This window comes from Xenia sp. Carnegie-2017, unplaced genomic scaffold (assembly GCF_021976095.1).
Source record: "Xenia sp. Carnegie-2017 unplaced genomic scaffold, XeniaSp_v1 HiC_scaffold_6, whole genome shotgun sequence".
In the NCBI taxonomy this organism is placed as follows: domain Eukaryota; kingdom Metazoa; phylum Cnidaria; class Anthozoa; order Malacalcyonacea; family Xeniidae; genus Xenia; species Xenia sp. Carnegie-2017.
Genome location: NW_025813526.1, coordinates 1,863,315 through 1,877,653, shown reverse-complemented (window position 1 = coordinate 1,877,653; position 14,339 = coordinate 1,863,315). Strand labels below are relative to the sequence as shown.

At 33.3% G+C, this 14,339-nt stretch overlaps 1 pseudogene; it reads right to left on the bottom strand.

Annotated features, from left to right (window-relative positions):
• Positions 1 to 1,464: 1,464 nt before the first annotated feature.
• Positions 1,465 to 8,084, bottom strand: LOC124458343 (annotated as a pseudogene).
• Between the last annotated feature and the right edge of the window lie 6,255 nt (positions 8,085 to 14,339).

The window sequence follows — 14,339 nt, the reverse complement described above, 5'->3', positions numbered from 1 at the left end:
CGCAGTGACAGAATTTAAAATGTTTTGGCATTAAAAGGTACCATCAGATTTTAGACTACAGATTTACTAGTGTAATTTATATTTCAATTTTTCCTATACCATTCAAATTTTATTAATTTAAACGTTTGTTTGTTCAGAGATTTGATAGTAGACATCAATGTTTGATAGACTAGTGAAACACAGGCAATAGCAAGATGTTTTTGACATTATGCAGATACATAACATAGAAAATGTAAACAACAAAGTTGCAATGGTTGTGTTGGCAAAACCTTGTTATGGTGTTGTGTTTTGATACACAAAATTTTGAGTTCTAACCCATTTTTGTCAGATTATATCAATCCTACTGGTATTTTGTAATTGTCAATCATAAAAAAGCAAATCCTTACGTACTAATGGAGTGCCTATTTTTTAGAAATTATCATTGTATAAAGAATGTTTCAATGATACATCCTGTATAATTATTAAAAGGAAAATTTAAAATGTTATAAGCACATTAAACAAACAATTTTCGAATGCGTCAGCAACCAACCGAATGAAACGGTAAATGAATTGAAGAAATTTTATTAACATTAAAGTTTTTTAAAAGTCACTATTTGTTATTCAGCTTATTTTGATATCTATGTTGCATGCTTCGTTGTTTGTCCGTCTATGCTTAATTAATCTTTGCTTGCATTTATGTGTCTGTTGATATCGAAAGTAATGAGTTACAATGAAACAATGTTAGTGGTCCAAAAACAAAACAATATTTTATGAATAATAAAAATGACATTGTTTAGTACATCCAAAGAAGTTAAGCCAATTGAGCAAAAAAATATTTCTTGTGATGATTTATGTACATTTATACCTGTATTAGATGGCAATCCTTGACAGAATAGCGAAATGGTGATCCATTATGATCCACCATAAATTACTGGAACTCCAAAACCTTTTAGAATTTTGCTATAAAACTATAAATGTTTAAATAACAGAGTTTAACCATGGGCGGCCCAAAAAATAATTTGAATTGTATAAACAAACGATAACTCGCCCCATTCCATCGTAACAGACCGCCTACAAACTTTGTATTGATTAATTGTATCATATTATATATTTACGTAAAAATATATTAATAAATAATAAAACAAATACATAAATGAATATATAATATAGATACAATTAATCAATACAAAGTTTTCGGGGCACGGTCTGTTACAATGGAATGGGGCGAGTTATCGTTTGTTTATACAATTAATGATTTTGGGCCCTTGGTTTAACCTCACAAAGTTAAATCTATAACAAATGTGCTGCGCAAGAAAATGCTCTAGTGAAAATGTGAAATCTCTATTTCATCAAGATTTCAACGATGATAATATACCATCAACGTTTGGTGGTTATATTGTTTACCTCTGACTGACCATAACTTTCTTCAATTGTTTTTGAAAGTCTCTTAATGTCATTCCATATTCCATATTTGTTTTAACTTCTCTAGTTTAAACATAACAGGACAATCAGTGATATACAGCTCAGTTGTTCATCTCTAGCTCCACAACACTGAAAACATATCTACAATATGAAAAAAATTAAATGTCATGAAAAGACAAACCATAATTATTAGGTTATTTATTATGCATACCTCTTTAAGATGACTGTATTTTCTTTCCCAGTTCCCCACTCTACTTGCCAGAATAAAGACAGACTTTTGAGGGTTGCTACGACAACTTTGACACAAACCGTGCTGTGTCAATTGTTAACATACTGGACAGTGTAGAGTTGTAAAAAACCGAGAAATCGAAGGCTAAAATTTGTTCAAATAAATTAATTTAGCTTTTACAACAATTCATGAATGTACTTATGACAACTAACTTTTTCTTTCCTTGCAATAGCACGATGTCGAGGGATATAGCGGAGTAGTTGCGTATACCATGAAAACACATCAACACCAATCAAGGAAAAAAGTCGATCCAATGGAGGAAGTATTTGTTTCTGAACATAGTTGATGGTATTGGGGCGTAGATTTTTATCATTTAACACATCAATAGAACTGAAGAAAATTAAAACAAGAAGATTGTTTAATGAAGACAATCATATTTATACTAAAGTATTAATTAATAACATTCCAACAGCTTTTGTCATGATACATAACGTAAAATAATGAAAGACAGCAACATTTGAACTTACTCTTTAACCAATTGAATCAATGGTAGTCCAGGACTGCCGTTAACAATGACGTAAGGTACACGTTCTCCCACGCGAGGTTCCGCGCGACGATCACGTGACAAATGACGTCTATGCAAAAATCGAAATAGTAAAACTGTAATCATGACAACAATATAAAGAGGATTTTTCATTTCAACAATAAAATGAACCTTGCAATTTCCAAAGCTGGAACACATGCTTTTGGTTTATATCTTTTCATACCACGATATTCCTTAGCAAAGATGAAATCCTGAATCGATACTCTATCTTTCATCATTTTAACGAACTGCCGCTGGACAAACTTCTTCACAAGACTCGCGTCTCTTTCTTCAAATAAAATCCTTAAAGACTTTTCTAAAATCTGTTAGAAAAATAAAATCACAGACTGCTTTGAACTCAAAATTACCTTCCCCCCACCTGCAGATACTTGTATGATTGGATGACACAGTAAATATTGTCGATTGTTCCATACCTTAGCGACCGCTGGACACGTATCTCGCCGTACAGTCTCTATTCCTTTCGCATCAAAGACTGGATCTTTCTGTTTTAATGTTTCGTACATATATCCAACGTAACGTTTCTTTGTTTGAAGAACACAAGGCATATATACCTAAAAATCATCCCTAGTTATACATAAATGTATCTTAAAGTCCAAATCTCTCAAATAGATAAAATTTTACAGTAGATAAAAAACTTTTCAAACTTTAGTTTCACAGGTTTAGGATTCTCTGCAGTAACAGCATCAACAATTTCTTTTCCAATCTTAAACGCTTCCTCTTTACTGGCACCTTTTACTAATAAGAAGAAAGCACTATCAATGTCCCCATATACCACTCGAGCACCCCACTCATCCCATGTGTTCAAGAAATTGAAAGCTCGTTCCAGGGTCTCACGTGCTTTACGAACAATGGCGTCAGCAATCTGATGAAAAACAGAAAAGAATATTCATATAGTTTTAAGAGTAAAATGAATCCAGTATTACAATAAGCACTTGATAGATATTCAGTCTGAGCATGGTGACTTAGTCCAGGCTCACGATAATCATAATAATCAACATGTATCTATACTATATATATTATATATTTACCAATTATCTGTAGTAAATATATCATATATTTATTATATCTAAAATATATATGTGTATTGGTAAATATACAATATATATAATATAGACACAATCAATTAATACAAAGTTTACGGCGCAAGGTCTGTTTAGATGGAATGGGGAGAGTTATCGTTTGTTTAAATTTCTATCATGAATACAAAGTTTACGGCACACGGTCTGTTTAGATGGAATGGGGAGAGCTATCGTTTGTTTAAATTTCTATCATGAATACAAAGTTTACGAAGCAAGGTCTGTTTAGATGGAATGGGGAGAGTTATCGTTTGTTTAAATTTCTATCATGAATACAAAGTTTACGGCAAGGTCTGTTTAGATGGAATGGGGAGAGTTATCGTTTGTTTAAATTTCTATCATGAATACAAAGTTTACGGCACAAGGTCTGTTTAGATGGAATGGGAGAGCTATCGTTTGTTTAAATTTCTATCATGAATACAAAGTTTACGGCGCAAGGTCTGTTTAGATGGAATGGGAGAGTTATCGTTTGTTTAAATTTCTATCATGAATACAAAGTTTACGGCAAGGTCTGTTTAGATGGAATGGGGAGAGTTATCGTTTGTTTAAATTTCTATCATGAATACAAAGTTTACGGCACAAGGTCTGTTTAGATGGAATGGGGAGAGTTATCGTTTGTTTAAATTTCTATCATGAATACAAAGTTTACGGCACAAGGTCTGTTTAGATGGAATGGGGAGAGCTATCGTTTGTTTAAATTTCTATCATGAATACAAAGTTTACGCAGCAAGGTCTGTTTAGATGGAATGGGGAGAGCTATCGTTTGTTTAAATTTCTATCATGAATACAAAGTTTACGGCACAAGTCTGTTTAGATGGAATGGGAGAGTTATCGTTTGTTTAAATTTCTATCATGAATACAAAGTTTACGGCACAAGGTCTGTTTAGATGGAATGGGAGAGTTATCGTTTGTTTAAATTTCTATCATGAATACAAAGTTTACGGCACAAGGTCTGTTTAGATGGAATGGGGAGAGCTATCGTTTGTTTAAATTTCTATCATGAATACAAAGTTTACGAAGCAAGGTCTGTTTAGATGGAATGGGGAGAGCTATCGTTTGTTTAAATTTCTATCATGAATACAAAGTTTACGAAGCAAGGTCTGTTTAGATGAAATGGGGAGAGCTATCGTTTGTTTAAATTTCTATCATGAATACAAAGTTTACGGCACACAGTCTGTTTAGATAGAATGGGGAGAGTTATCGTTTGTTTAAATTTCTATCATGAATACAAAGTTTACGGCACAAGGTCTGTTTAGATGGAATGGGGAGAGTTATCGTTTGTTTAAATTTCTATCATGAATACAAAGTTTACGCCACAAGGTCTGTTTAGATGGAATGGGGAGAGCTATCGTTTGTTTAAATTTCTATCATGAATACAAAGTTTACGAAGCAAGGTCTGTTTAGATGGAATGGGGAGAGCTATCGTTTGTTTAAATTTCTATCATGAATACAAAGTTTACGGCAAGGTCTGTTTAGATGGAATGGGGAGAGTTATCGTTTGTTTAAATTTCTATCATGAATACAAAGTTTACGGCGCACGGTCTGTTTAGATGGAATGGGGAGAGTTATCGTTTGTTTAAATTTCTATCATGAATACAAAGTTTACGGCACAAGGTCTGTTTAGATGGAATGGGGAGAGCTATCGTTTGTTTAAATTTCTATCATGAATACAAAGTTTACGGCACAAGGTCTGTTTAGATGGAATGGGGAGAGCTATCGTTTGTTTGAATTTCTATCATGACAAGATCAAAGTTACCTCAACACAAGGCATTCGTCCTGAGAAGTTTGCTGATGTGTAACCATAAGTGATATTTTCAATCAACTTTAAAGCAAGTTGTCGAGCATGAAGAAGTTGAAGAAGAGCCTAAAATGTAAATTATTTATGATATTGAATGATTAAAGAAAACAAACGAAGAGTGGAAAGGCATCTTTTATGAACATGATAAAATTTCCATGATGTTTTAGCTACTGGATCTTATAAAAACATCAAAGATCGCTTCAAAAACAAAGGTATCATAAAACCAACTTACTTTATCAACTTTACAATCTTTCATAGCTTTCTTTACCATAATACGTGTGTATAATATCTCCTCTAACATTCAAAAATAAATCAAACTTATTGAACATATAATATCCAAAGATATCAAGACCCATTTGGGATAGTAAAGACTTAAGAAGGAACGATATGTACATTCCAAAACATACAACAAAATAACCAGGCCAAGCAGACAATTTCAAATAATACAAAATAAAACAAATTCAGAACAGGGACATCTCGTTTTCTTGATATTCAAGATATTACAAGAGTTTGAAACAAAATAATGTGTAATATCTTGAATATCAAAAACAAAATTGTTTACAATGCAAATGTTATTTTTTCAACAATCTTTTGAATCAATAAAAATGTGACCTGTAACCAAATGAATGTGAAATATCCCCCATTACCTGGGTAAAATTCTTCGTTTTATGTTAAATTTTACAAAAACAGAGCAGTTGGCGCTTACATGAATATCATCTTGCAGTTTCTGAAAGGAAATGTATTGTTTCAAATGTATTGCTTGTCGTGATGGTAATTTATTAAAAATTCTCACCTCCAGTAATGTTGGAGGAACATTCAACAATGTACAACCAAACTTAAAATGAACAACGACATGTAAGACAGAGAAAATGACTTTTAACCTTAATTATATAATCAATGCTACACAACAGAAAACGATGAGCAGATGTCGGAAAGAATCTTATTGCAGAAACACCTTTAGTGTGACCAGACCTAAGAGAAAGATAAAATAATACAATAATACATAAGTAAGAATATCTCCATTGCTTTCTTTTATCACGACGGTAGAAGGATGAACTACTGGAAAACAAAAACTTAAATGTTATTAAAAAGTGCTGTATAAAGTGAATATTTGCATTAGGAAGTATCGTTACGTTTTTGTCGAGGTTAGTAGAGTCCTGTGAAGGACTGTTGGTGTTGATGTTGACTGACGTTTCGACAACCTTAGCAGTAGTCATCTTCAGAGTCAAATGATAAGTAAATGTCAGGTTAGCCGTGTTTCTTAAAACAAGTGCTAAAGAAGTCCAATACAATATCTACAAACATACGTACGTAGTACTAGAACAAATCATTACTTTATAATAAATAATACACTGATAAATATGATTTTATAAACATATAAAATGATCACCTAAACGTCTTGAATTAAACAGAAGCATCGTATTAAAAAAACGCTCATATTTTAAGTTTATATTTGGATGAGACGCTTTCTCTAATGAATACTGTAATGTATAATTGAACTTCCTCAATACCATCAAGAATTATATCATAAACTGTCTTTAAACTTAATTCAATTATTGCGTGTTTTCCTTAAAATCTACAAAATTTAAAGCATATTGATGACTCTAAGTCAGACGTCCATGGCGTTTCTAATTACATTTTAGTAAGTAAACTTTCATATTTCTTCCGTTTTTGTTTTACAGTAAAGTAACAGAAAACAAACAAAAGCAAGAAAAACTAAAATTCAATAGCGTGTTTAACGTCATTTCCGGTATTTTAACTTCCATTTTTTGATTTTGAATAAATGAACTAAATGGAGAATTGTTTACATACCACGTATGAATATGTTGCTTTGGTAGAAAGCATCGTTCTGGAGGAGTATCTGACTTGAGATTAATGCCAAGATCTTGTGAAATGTGAAGATATGATCTTCCTTGATGGTCATATGCATCTTTAACTGAAAAATAATTACATTTGGTAAAGTTTAGGAAACTACAAGAAAGTATGAAAATTTTAACTTACTGCGTAATGTGGATTTCTCTTCTGAAGGTTTCATATCATCTTTCTTTGATTTGTTTTTCTTTGATAATTCATACTCCTCAAGGATTGTCGACTCTTCCTGTATTCACCAAGGTAAAACGCCAGAAAAATAATTGTTTGATTTGAAAAATATCTTTATAAAACTCTTTGTTTGGGTAATTGAAATACCTCAGATGGTTTAGCAATAGTTTCTTCATCAACAAACTTACTCCATGGTTCTTTAGGATAACAGAGAATAAGAGATAGTAGGACAACCTTTCAAAAGTTATCATTATTGTAGTAATCGCACCCTTGTACCCATCAATCACACCAGGATCTCCTTCCTCTTATCTCCCGTCCGCTGTTTTGTAGCTTGAAACACAGTCAATCCCTTGCTATCCTTTGCTTTCTTAACATCCCCAACAAATTTTATGGATAACAATTGATATAAACATAAAACATTACCAAGCCTATGCATTTTCGTACTCTGAGTCAGTATTTTGCCAGCGTACAGAAATTGAGTTTTCCCTTTCCATGATCTTCAACTGCTCGTCAATTCTAAACAGTAAATACCAAATCATTACAAATATAAGACACGGTCAGACAAGCACCTGCAAGTTGCATATACATCTCTACTTGTACGTACGTATAAAAACAAGAAATAATTTTTTATGGGATATTCAAACTTATTATTCACAATGTTACGACGTACATTCATAGCTTCAAAATTTTCTTACTTCATTTATCTAAATTCACACTGTTTAAGACTTTAATATCTCTAGAAATAACTTGAACTTTTCGGACATACTTTTTCATCTGATTAAATGGAACAGGCAGTTCACTTGGATCAGTGCAACCATTCCATCGATGGTAAAGATCAGCGTACAAGTCCAGGTATATAACGTACTTGCATTTCCAATCTTCTTCTTCTGTAAGTTGTTCAAGATTTACGTATATTTGTTAAAAAAAGTTTTCTGTGGGTAACATTTTCACATAATGAGAATCAATCATTATTTGATAAATCTGTTCCTTAGCTACAAACCATTGTTTCTCAATTACTAACCAATCTCAACTTCACGACCAAAAAAAGTCGATTCGTCCTTCATCCACTCACGAATATCATCTATTGAAATCCTGTGAGCTTTAGATAAAGAAAAAAAAGAAAATTTACTGCTTTCATGTGAGTCGTAAATAGTTCATATCCAAAATCTTGTGAAACATGTGATATGCTGTGAAAAATAAATAAAAACATGTGAAAGACTACCTTTTCAAAGAAAAAAGTGTTGAAGGAAAGTTATTGACTAAGGAAACAGGTAACAAAGCAACTATTGTCAATTGAATATTACCTGTAAATGTTTCACCAACATACATGCAACATCAAACAATATGTTTATTTTGAGTGCAGGATTATCAACATTATCTTTCTCTAATTCTTGGAGAACATAAACTGCATAGCTCAATCTATAAAATATGTAGAATATTTTTTTAAATAATGCAACCACATGTATGCAAAAAGCTTCAGCACTTGCACAAAGCATTGATCGTAGCAAACCAACTGAAAAAAAAATTTACACCATCAAATGCATGCATCCTAACCACCTCTTTCAAACCAAGAACATTTAGGTAAAAATAGAGAAAAATTTGTGTAAAAGACCTCTCTCTATGTTTCAAATTTAAGAATTTTTTAGGAAACCCATGTCGACAGCCTCGCCCAAAGATTGCTGTTCCATCAAGGGCCTTGTAGCAATTCATTGATCAAACAGCATTCCCAGCAAGAAAACCAAGACACTCCTAAAAGTATCAATATGTAACAAACAAAAAAAGTATACAAGAGCTTTATTTCCTAAAGCCCATGGCACAAATTTATTAAAAATAAAAACTATGTGGAAGAGAATGTAAAAAAATCAAATATATTCAAAGAACTGTAACTTCCATGCCTGAATTTTCATTAGAATAACAAAGTATATTAAAGCTACATTGACCTTGTTTGATGTAGGTGTGGTATAATTGGCAACAATTGATCAACATGTGTCTGATCTTAGAACATCAGCTGTCCAAATAGAGGTTTTCCAAGACTCTGCCCAGCTTTTTCCTTCCTCCAATAAATAGAGCATCAAGAGACTCACACCATCAGTCTTCAATAAAATGGTGAAGGATAAAATCATGCAATGTATTTGAGTTCAATGATGCAAATGATGCAGTCAAAAAGGTGTTTGAGATAGCATTGCTAATGTTCTTTTCACTAAAATGTCATTGTTAAACAAGTAATACGAATATACTCACTATGGGACAGATATTTCCTTCATCAAGCTCAGGAATAACACAGCTCAACATATTTAGTTTATGTCTGTAAATTTTGAAAAAACAATGACACAAAGAAAGCAATTGTGCACTCTTAAACAAATGACATAAACAAAATACAGTGCAAGACAGTAATACTTGAGGAAAATACTTTCCCATCATAAACTTTAGCATTTTGATTTCCTCCAATTAAATACCTCTCTTAAGATGAGATTCTTAGGCTATAAAATTGACTGCAACTTTCCCAGCAATTCATACGTAGAACAGCAGTGCAATAAATCAGTGACTTACATGCAATGAACTATATTCTTCAAAAGCATCTATAATGACAGGATACAATTTTGGTGTTGCATAAGAAGAAAATATGTGGTTATAATTAAACTCTTCAAATGACATACAAATGCTTTTTATTGATGCCTGGCATTCCATCTGCACAGAATGAATCAATTAAAAAAACTCAATTGCAAATGCAATTCTTGGTTTTGTAGGTGTTCCACCCCAAAGGCGAAATTGCAGAAGTTGAACAAACTCTGGAGAGCATGAGCAAGACTGCACCTCAACAGTACAAAAGGTGCCTAAAAATTGAAAAAGATCCAAAATTATTATTGTGTTGAACCATCCCAGCTAAAATGAAAAAACCTTTGCAGCACATTTTACATATAACATACCTTTAACATCAACAACAGAAACACTTCTTTTGTGACGAGCTGTTTGGCATGAACAATTATACACCAGCATGTTCATGAGTTTATATGGCCAAAACATGCCATCCTACAAAATAACCTTGTAGAAATTAGTTGTAATTAATCCCTTTCTTGCATTCATAAAAAATATTAGATTAGTGCTTTGTAGCATGTTTCACAATGTAAACTCTCATTTTATTTTTGCATTTTTTGTTGCAAGTGTTGAGAGAGTTAACTGTAAACACTTTTATAATATCTAGCTCATAAAGGTTACCTTAAATAATTTAACATGATGACAAATATTTACGGTTGTGTGCATCTTTAACATACAGTTCTCACAATACTTTGCCATTGGACCACAATCGCTGCCCCTAAACTTTGATTCATTATCACAATGAATACACTTCAGATTGCTCCAATTTTTGCCAGCAAACTGAAATGTATTCTTTATAATTAAATGTCCCAAATTTTCCCATGCTTTTTGTTTTCTTTCAACATTCTGGTAATAAGAAGATTATTCTTCACAATCATGGTGAACATCACTTTCAAGATCACTGTTATCTTGTTCCATTCCCAGTTCATGGCCTCCCAATGCACCACAATTATCAGGACTGTTAATAGAACAGCTTCCTCTATGATCCTCAGTAACCAATTCAGACAAATGCGCCTCCTCTCTCTCAACATGGCCATCCTCATCATGATATGTGACAGCTACAGTTGCTTTAAACCTTTTATTGCTCCTACAAAAATTATCATAAAAATCTATAAAATGAAAATAAATGTTGAAAAGTCTAACAGCTATAAGGCCGTTATTTGGTGTACCTTGGCATCTTTTAAAATTACCAGCAAGAAAATCACAAATCAGAAAATATTATCGATATTACCAATGACACAATAACATAAGTTAAACGACCAAAGTACAACGTATGTATCTCCCACGACTACCAGCCGACGTTTTGTACCCGTACTTTACCGGCTTTTAGCCACGTCTCATAAGACGAAGAATGGTGTGATTTGTTTGGTTGGTAAAACGAAAGGGTTTTTCTTCCGGTATATTGAAGGAGCCTTTTTCCTATGGGTAGGGGTAACATATCTCACGTGACCGGAAACGTAAATCATTTAAATTATTCTACAGAATCGACTAGAACGCCGCACCTGAGATAACATGTAGTTGGTTGTGTCTTGTAATCCTTCTGAATTTGTGAAGGTATGTTGATTTTAAAGTTTACCTTTCGTTGTTATATGGTATTTTGATTTTGTGATTTCATGTTTCATGTCCATTTATCGATTGTTTTGTTTTTCTGTAAAATATTCTACTTCCGCGTTATGTACGTATGTAAATGTTTTATAAAGATAAATTTGTTGATTTTGGTGAGATTTGGAACTAGCTCGAATCAAGTTTGGAAAATGAACTTGTTAACTTTCATATATCTTATATAATAATAAAAGAAATAAATTTCTACTATATAATAGTAATGTTCTACATCGATACACATAATGTGCATGGTCACGAGGTAGTAGAGGAAATAAGATATTCATGGATAATTTCGTAAAAGCACTATTGCTAATGCGCATTTAATATACACGACAAGTTTTTTTAAAATAGACATGTTTTGACATCTCATGATGCCATCTTCAGTATGAGTGAAATAATAAATGATACAAGGTTTATATAAAAGTAATATGATACATAAATTACAACAATAAAAGGAAATAAGATAAATTAATGGGGAGCGTCCGAGCGTATTATAAAATAAATATTATATTGAATTTATATAATACACTGGACCTCTATATTATCTTATTTCATGAATGTTTATTAATTATCATATTACTCATAACTGATGTATGATGTGTCATACTGAAATTTAAAAATGTCATCAACAATATGCTTTCATAATAAAATTAATGCCCAAAAAGTTTTGATTAGAGCCATAGAAATAGACAAAAATATTGTAAAATTGAATTTATTGTAACGTTTCGTCTTTACCCAAGACATCTTCAGACAAATAATAAATAGGATGTTAAGACAAGATATTATATTTACAAAAAGGTGTTAAATTACTAGTAAAGGAGGCGGTGTCAAATGGATTATATGATAAGGATGTTAGGAAGTAATATAAAGAGAAATTAAAAGAGGTTAAGTGGAATGGAGTTTCCTTGCACGTTAAGTGAAGGCTTGTATTTATTGATTAGAAGGCTCTCATGAATGGAGAGTTCATAAGAATCGTTAGAAGAGGAGATTATTTTAAGGTCGTCTAAGTTGCGGGTGTTTCCAGTTGCGTTAATGTGAGCAAAGATGCTTGATAACGCAGTGTGGGAAACTTGGTTGCCTGTAAGGGGGGATATTCCCAAGTGCTCCAAAAATCTGGTTTGTAGATGACGTGTGGTCACCGCATCTTCAATCTTTGTTCTACTTACGAAAATTTTCATACACAACTCGAATTTACCCGGAAGTCACTCACCAAAAACGGTTTTCTTTCACGTATAATTGACCAAATCACACGTCGCTTCCTTAACAACACCTCCAAACCATCTGTCTTGACTGCTCACAAAATGCCCATCTATCTTTGTCTTCCTTTCACCGGCATACACTCCCTTCAAATTCGTACACAAATCAATAGCCTTTGTGCGGCAGCCTTCCCTCATATATCTATTAAATTTGTTTTCCGCCCTTACCAACGTATCTCTTCTTTCTTCACTTTTAAGGACAAAATCTCCAAACCCTTGAGCTCTGGTGTAGTCTATTTATTCAAGTGTCGAAGCTGCAACGCCTCGTATGTGGGTCAAACCACCCGTCATCTACACACCAGATTTTCGGAGCACATGGGAATATATCCCATTACAGGCAACCAAGTTTCCCACCTAGCGTTATCAAGCATTTTGCTCACATTAACGCAACTGGACACACCCCCAACTTAGACGACTTTAAAATAATCTCCTCTTCTAACGATTCTTATGAGCTCTTCACTCATGAAAGCCTTCTAATCAATAAATACAATCATTCACTTAACGTGCAAGGAAACTCCATTTCACTTAACCTCTTTTAATTTCTCTTTATTTTACTTCCTAACTTCCATATTGAGTTTTTTCAGTTTGTTCAGTCTTTGTTCTTGTTGTTTGACACTATTACTATTACATCAAGTGATCATTTACTTTCTACGATACAAACTATTGCAGAGAAACGAGCAAACAAGACAGAGACACAACACCAAATCAAACAACAGCAAAAACTTGAGCGTTTAAGACAAACTAAAACACGTACAAGACATAAACATGACGATAACTGGGTGAGGAATATTTCTTCCCGCTCATTAGAAGAAACTGAAACGCGACTACTATCTTACGGACTAAAACTTTCCATAACACCTAGATGAATCCCGACTGAGACGATAGTAGCAAGTGTCGAGGCTGTCCTAGCGTATCAAGGAGACTTGTCAGAGACAACCAAAGACGAGATCAGAAGAAGGATAGCTTCCACTTCACAATCGTCCTCTATACGTGATAACAACTTGACAAAGGACGAACAACAAGCACTCAAACGACTAAAACACGACAACAACATCGTCATTTTACCAGCAGACAAAGGACGCGTGACTGTGGTCATGAACAGGAATGATTACTTCAACAAAATGGGCACTCTTGTTAACGACAGACAAACGTACGAACAACTCAAACGAGACCCAACACCATCACTAGTACGCAATTTTAACAGCAAGATCTTCTCTATGAGAAAATCTAACATTATATCTGAACGTATTTACTATCGACTCAGATGTTCAGTACCAGGACTACCCAGACTATACGGACTGCCAAAACTTCACAAACCACAAATACCCATACGACCAATTGTATCATTCTGTGGTTTGCCTACTTACGAACTCTCAAAGTACTTGACTGACATACTGCAACCACTTACAAACAAATCAAAACACAAGCTACAATCCACTGAAACTTTTATCAAAAAACTGAGCACTATACAAATACCGGACAACTATATACCGGTGTCTTTTGATGTGAAATCACTGTTCACCAGTATTCCACTTAATCTGGCACTGACTTGTACAAAAACCTTCATTACAAACACCACGTACGTACTGCCATTACCGACAGAAGACATTATGGAGCTACTGGAGCTCTGCCTCACCTCGACTTACTTCTAGTACAAAGGTACACACAACAAACAATTACATGGGACAGCAATGGGCTCACCGGTTTCTGTTGTAGTTGCTGAAATTGTAATGCAATC